The sequence below is a fragment of the Penaeus monodon genome, chromosome 1 (assembly GCF_015228065.2).
Source record: "Penaeus monodon isolate SGIC_2016 chromosome 1, NSTDA_Pmon_1, whole genome shotgun sequence".
NCBI lineage: Eukaryota > Metazoa > Arthropoda > Malacostraca > Decapoda > Penaeidae > Penaeus > Penaeus monodon.
The window spans coordinates 8,721,531-8,729,197 of NC_051386.1; positions in this window are offsets into that span (position 1 = coordinate 8,721,531).

Consider the following 7,667-nt stretch of genomic DNA (forward strand, 5'->3'; position numbering starts at 1 on the left):
TATATATATATATATATGATATTGTCACACACAAACACACACACACACATACATTCGCTTGCGCAGGATAGGAATCTATAACAGCGCAGAACGACTGAGCCAGAAAGAGAGAGAGAAACCGAGAAAGAGATGGAGAGAGGCAATGGTCTGTTCTTCCCCTCCTTTTGATATTAATTTTCGTTTTCTTTCTCTTTCCTGCCCTTTCCTATATCCTTTCTTCCTTTCTCCCAAAAAAAACCTCCCTCTGCCATTCTTTTCCCCTCTCTCTTCTGTCTTCCTCGTCCTCCTCTCTCTTCCCCTCTCCATAATGTCTCTTTCTCTCTTTTTCATCCGCTCTCCCTCCAAATTTTCCTCCCTCTCTTTGTTTATTTCTCATTCCCCTCGCTTTCTTTCCTCGCTCCTTCCCCCTTTCCTTCTCTCCTTCCTTCCTTTCTTTCAACAGAACAAGAAATGCAATAACAGGACCTCATAAGTCAACCAAAGAATGCATTTTCCCATTTTTTCCCACAATTCTGCAGCCTCTAAGACAAGAACAAAGCTTATAAATTCGAATGTTCTCTGCGCGCGGAAGACCTAACGGCCGTTAGTCAATCAAATCAAATTTCAAACTGCGACGTTAGATGACCGGAGATCAGATCGCTGAGATTAGTAAAACGGTTATATGTAATTTTCTTATTCACTCTACTTTGGGAATCGATCCTCCCGATCCTACATTAAATATGCACAAGTGGTTGGAAAAAATTGAAATTGAAATGAAGGTAATAAACCCATCAGTGCTTGGGAAGTAAGTGCATGAGGCATATCGGGAAAATGGTGAAAAAAGTTTTTTCAAATTCTTTCCAGATTCGTATAGGATATTTAGGAAGAATATACATTATCGTATTTTCCATGCATTAGAAGGGGGGCAAGGAGGTGCTTCCTCATTGTTTTATTTGCATCTCGTTGTTCGATATTTATTGTATCTATGTTCAGTTTAAAATTCGTCTGATCTTTATTTTGGATATGATTGCGAATAGAATATAAGCAATGTTAGTTCGATAACGACCAGACTGAAAATTGTATAATGCTCACAAAGGAAAATACAAATACCAGGTCTATAAATATACAGTTTACAACAAAATGAAGTAGTGGCAATTACCGAAGGAGTACATGAAGGATAGGAAGCCAGTATAATATGACCAATAATAATAAGGAGATATAAGGAATATGGAGATTTACAGTTATACCATTTCAAAATAGAAACAGGGAAAAAAATAAAAAGGCCTTTTCAACAAATTCGTTATCTGAAATTTCTTGCAATTACTTGAATTTTATTCGCCACAGAATTTTAAGTAATTTCAAATTCAGGGTTACGCCAACAAGAACATGCTACTTCTCCTTAAGTCAACATGCAGCGTGACCACTGCAAAATGCCAAATATTTCTTGTATCTTCTTTTAAAGATATCTATATATATATCTATCATCTATCTATCGATCTATCTATCTATCTATCTATCTATTTTATATAATGAAAACTGCGTGAGAAATGGTATAAAGATTCATACCAAGGTATAAACATTGCTTTTCGGCACGTAGGAGTCGTCAAAAACGTTAAACCAATAGCATCACAGGCAGCGTTTATAAAATAGGTGATAACTAATCGTTTGAAATTTCTTTACGCGGACTTATATATTTACACTGTACAAGACTGTATATAATTCTTTTGATATATAACAAATATATACGCGAATAAGATATATATGTGTTTTGAACGTTTACGGAAAAAAGGACAGATGAAACCACTACAAAGTGCAGAGTCACAACCAGAGCAATACATTCGACTTTGGGTCCTTTTTGATAGCTCGAAGCGATCTTCAAGCAAAACTCCATTAAGACTGAAAACATACCAGTTCTAAGTGTTCCATATTATGATATATTAATTATATAGTCTAGTATATAATATATATATGTATTAGTATGCTATATGTATAGATTTATATATTAGTTTATTTATATGTATGTATTGTATATCATATTTTAATATAGTATATATTAGCATATTTATAGTATTATAAATAAAATAATAACGACAATAATAATAATTATCCTATTACTGACTTTTTCACATAGTCATTAAACTATAACCTAATAGAAATCATAAGTATAGTGGATGATTAGTATTTTTCTAGAACCAGTCGCATCTTCAAACTCATTCAAATTTAATCAAGAGATTCCTATCGAAATAATGTACCACGATAGTTGGAGTAATGCTGAGCAATATATGAAATATTATTGTGTATTATTATCATTATCTTCCTATTGTCATGGTTATAATAATACTATTGTATTATCATTGACCATTATCTTATTAATATCATAATGGTCGCATCATCACCATATAGGATAATAACTTAACACATATTAACAATAATGATAACATAGTTAGTAATGGGCAAAGCAAGTAAAGTCAATTATTGAAAAATGCAAAGAAAAAAATAAAAATAAATTTTGGGACAATTAGAGATAACCCATAATTCTAGCTTGTGATGTAGGGCATATATAAACATCATGGTGTTAAACCATTCAGAAGTCAATTATCAAAACAATCACATTATTTCTTGTATATTTAAAAGAAAAGCGTAGCGGCACCAGACACCAGTGAGGAACAGCTAGTTCTGTTCAACCGGTACGACACTTTCGATGGGTTTTCGTACGCCGACAGCACGATGCTCTGCCGACGGAATCTTGGAATAATGCATTTTTTTCGCTGTAGATAGGCTTTAGAAGAAAAAAAAACCAAGAAACGGAACCAAGAAGGAGAAGGAAGAAAGAAACTGAAAAATAAACAGAAGACAGAAAATGAAAACAAACCAAAAAAAAGAAAAAAATAATACTTAAAAAATAAAACAAAATAAAAGGAAAAAAAGTGAAAATAAATAAAGAAAGAAAGAAAGAGGAGAAAACACCTTACGAAAACAAACACAAAAAGGGAAATAAAGAAAATACTAGAATAAGACCTCCAGAATGAGAGGTGCTCAGCCAAAGCTTCGCGGCTCAAAACGGTAGCGATCATCAAGAAGTAATTCTAGAGGAGAGATTCTCAAACGACAAACCTCAGGCATCTTGGGAAGAAGGGGGGGGGGCGTTAATGGAAAAACGGGTCCCCTTTCCTCCGTTTAAAAGAGCGAAAGCAAACGAGACAGATATAGGGAGGGAAGGAAGGAAGGAAGGAAGGAGAGAGGGAGGGAGAGAGGGAGGGAGAGAGAAAGAGAGAGGGAGATAGATAGATAGGAGTAGATAAGAGATAGATACTCGAGAGAGATGAGACGAGAGAGAGAGAGAGAGAGAGAGAGAGAGAGAGAGATGAGAAGTGAGAGAGAGAGAGGGAGGGATGGAGGAGAGAGGAGAGAGAGAGGACGAGGGGGGGGGTGGGGAGAGAGAGAGGAGAGAGAGAGGGAGGGGGGAGAGAGAGAGAGAGAGAGAGAGAGAGAGAAGAGAAAGAGAGAGAGAGCGAGAGAGAGTGAGAGTGGAGAGATGAGAGACTGAGGAGACGACGAGAGAGAGAGAGAGAGAGGAAGGGGACTTAAGAGAGCGAGAAAGACAAGTAGACAGGCGCAACACAAAGACACCAGAGAACTAAATCTAAAAAAAAGAAAAGAATAAAGAAAAGAAAAAAAAGAATTAGCAGAGTAGTAGAGAGATATTAAGAGCGAAAATTCCCTCTTCATGACCTTGAACAGGCTTTCCGCGGACGTGAGTCCCAGAACAGGAAATTTCTTCATCGCATCTCCTTAAAAGTCTATTGACGCTAGTCCACAGTGTTTTCATCTTTCTCCACTCAGCTTGATTTGATTTAAAAAGACTCTCTTAATCCATGCGTAGTACACCCCACTTACTGTACATATTGACTTTATATTCTATACCGTCTTGAGTTTTTTCATTTTTATTATTATTAGTATTTAGATGATTCATCATTATTGTTATTCTTATTATTATCATTAAAAAACGTATTATTATTATTATTATTATTATATTATTATTATTATAGTATTATCTTATTATTATTATTATTATTATTATTATTATTATTATTATCATCATCTTCATCATCATTATTATTAATATTTTTTATATAATCATTATCATTATTATTATTCTTTACATTTGTTACGAGACGCTGGAAGTGTGATGCTATCGAGGAAGTGACGGAAGGAAAGAAATAGTAACTCGCTGTATGTGTGAATAGAAAGAGGAAAAAGAGAAATATGAGGATTAGGGTGGATAAGGAGAAGAGACGGGAAGGAAGGAGGATCAGAAAGGGTGGAGGAGATGGAGGAGAATGTGACGGAGAAGGGGGGGAAGGGGTGATAAGAGGGAAAAATGGGGGGAGAGGAGAATGCGATAGTGAATAAGAATGGGAGGGGGGGGATCATATGAGTAAGGGGGAAAGGGAAGGAGAATAAGAGAGAATGAGAGAAAACTGAGAGGGATGAAAAGTGGAGGGAGGGAAGGAAAGAGAACATAAGAGAGAATTAGGAAGACATGAACATGGAGAAGGGGAGAGAGAATGCGATAGGAATAAAAATGAGGGGGGGGGGATTCGATGAAAGGGGAAGAAGAATAAGAGAGAATGAAAGAAAATGAGAGGGATGAAAAGTTGGAGGGAGAGAGAGGAAGGAGAACATAAGAGAAAATTAGGAAGAAGAATGAACAGGAAACAAACAGATGGAGTGAAAGGAATTGAAAGGGACCAGAGAGGAAGGACAATAATATTGAGGTCATGGATGAGAAGAAGAAGAGAAGAACGTAGGCTAAAACAAGACGAAAGAAGAGAAAGGGAAGGATGACAAGAGACGATGAAAAAGCGGCGTGAGGAAGAAGAAGAAGAAGAAGAAGAGAAGAAGAAGAAGAAGAAAAGAAGAAGCAGCAGAAGAAGGGAAGAAGAAGAAGAAGAAAGAAAGAAAGAAGAAGAAGAAGAAGAAGAAGAAGGAAGAAAAGAAGTAGAAGAAGAAGAAGAAGAAGAAAGAAGAATAAGGGGGGAAGAAGAAGAAGAGGAGAGAAGAAGAAGAATTAGAAGCAGAAGAGTAAGAGTAAGAGTAAGAGTAAGAGTAAAGAGTAAGAGTAAGAGAAAGAGTAAGAGTAAGAAGAAGAAGAAGAAGCAGAAGAAGAAGAAGGAAGAAGAAGAAGAAGAGAAGAAGAAGAAGAAAATTTGAAAGGCAGGAAATTTAAGTGAATAACGGGAAATCAGAATGAAAGGGAAAATAAGAAGCCGTGAAATTAGATGAGAAACAAGGAATAAGTAGCAAGGAGGAAGAAAGGAGAAGGAAGGACTAGAAGAGGGAGAAGAAACGAAGAGGAAGAGGGGAATAGAGGGAGAAAAAATGAAAAGAAAGCAGATCAAGGATGAGGGAAGGGGATTGAGGGAATAAAATAAACGCGAGGAAGAGGGGAAGAGAGAAAATGGAATAGAGATGGATAATTATAAGGTTATTGATAAGGTTGATAGACATGATGGCAACATCTACAATAGTGATAGAAATGATATGATGATAATAAGGCGATGACGACGATGACGATGGAAATGCTAGTGGACAGAATTACAGTAATGAAGATGAGAAAAATAACATAAAAAAATATATAACATCAATATTAATGATAATAAATGGTACCCTGTTGTAAATCATTTTACCAACGTGTGGGCCGTCCCTCGAAGGAGCGCGAAACGAGGGTGACCACGTGTTTTTAACTTTTAGTTCGCGTTCAATTCTAGCCTTTTGTTATTATCTATGTATATATATATAATGTGTGTTTATATAATCTATATATATATTATAAATATATAATATATATATATAATATATTAATATATATTGTTTCTCTCTCTCTATCTCTACTCTCTCTCTCTCTCTCTCTCTCTCTCTCTCTCGCTCTCGCTCTCTCTCCTCTCTCTCTCTCTCTCTCTCTTCTTCATGAAAGTTTTAAGTTCAGTCCTGTTTTTATTCTTTTAGGCATGGTTTTATCTCAGTTTCTTTTTTTTGTTTTAATTTGTTTTTACTTGATTTTATAGTTTGTTTTTTTATGTCGCATTGTTCGCTTTTTTTGTTTAATTTAATATTCGAATACATTCGCCCAGTAGTAGAACCAAAAGCAATGAAAGTCTTTTAAATAACACGATCTAAATTTCCAATTTTATTGTTTACATCCTGCATTATCGCCTAGTATCAAAATAGCTGTATGTTACCCTCTGGCTTACACTACACGGACTCATGTGTTCTCCGGATTAAGTAGGTTAAGTAGAGGCTGTTAGGGTTCTAAGGCAAAAAAAAACGGTTTATTGTTTTGTTTTTAACAGTAGTTTAAAAATGTTATTAACTGAACCGTTTTATTATCGTTGTTTTTTTTTTTTGTTTTTTTTTTTGCAATTGTTTATTTATTTCCGTTTTTCTGTTCGGTTTTGAATTAGCCTTTATGTTTATTTTATTGTTATTTATCTGCCCATTTCTCTACTGACACATTTAAGAGCTGCCTAAAAACAGTCTTTGATTCCAAGATTATCGTCACAAAGGAGGAATAGGGAAGGAGGTGAGGAAAAGCGGAAAGACAAGGAATATAGAGAAATGATAAAGAGAAAGAAATTAAGAGGAGGCGAAGAAGAAGAAGAAGAGGATGGGAAAGGAAGACGAAGAAGGAAGGAAAGAGGTGATGAGGAGGGAAAGAGGAAGAAAAGAGAAAAAGGAAGAGGTACGGAGAGAAGCGACAGCAAACGGAAAACAAATAAGATCGAAGGAACAGATGAGATAAGGAAGAAGACGAAGAGCAGTAGCAGGAGAGGAAGACGAGGACGAAAACAGGAGAGAGAAGAGAAGAAGAGGCGTGGAAGAGAAGGAGGGGAGATAAGCGGATTAGAGAAACGTTATCATAGCACCCGGAAAGCAAGATCCCGTTAGCTGTGGAAACGCAAAAGATGTCGCATTCAACATTTTAATGAGGTTAAGGGGAAGGGAGGAAGGGGTCGATGTTTGGGTGTGACGGGGTAGGTGGGGGGGTAGTGGGGTGAAAAAGGGGGAGGGGTTAGGGGGATGGGGAGGGGGAGGAGGTAGGTAGGGGGTTGAAGGGGAGGATGGGGGAGATGTGAGGAGAGAGAGAGAGGCTAGAGTAAGTGGAAGGAGAGAGAGAGAGAGAGGGAGAGAGAGAGAGAAAGAGAGAGAAGAGGGAAGGGAGGAGAGAGAGAGGAAGAGAAGAGAGGGAGAGAGAAGGAGAGAGAGAGGAGGAGAGAGAGAAAGGAGAGAGGAGAGGAGAGAGAGAGGGAGGAGAGAGGAGGGAAGAGAGAAGAGAGAGAGAGAAGAGAGAGAGAGGAGAGAGAGAAAGAGAGAGGAGAGAGAAGGATAGAGAGAGAAGGAGAAGGAGGAGAGAGAGAAGAAGAGGAGGAGAGAGAGAGAGAGAGGAGAGAGAAAGAGAGAGAGAGGAAAGGAGAAAGGGAGGAGAGAGGAGAGGGAGAGAGAGAAGAGAGAAGAAGAGAAGAGAGAGAGGGAGAAGAGAAGAGAAGATGAGAGGGAGAGAGAGGAGGAAGAAGAGAGGAGGAGAAGGAGAGAGAGAGAGAGAAAGAAGAGAGAGAGAGAGAGAGGAGGAGAAAGAAGAGAGAGAGAAGAGGAAGAGAGAGAGAGAGAGGAGAGAGAGAGGAGAGAGG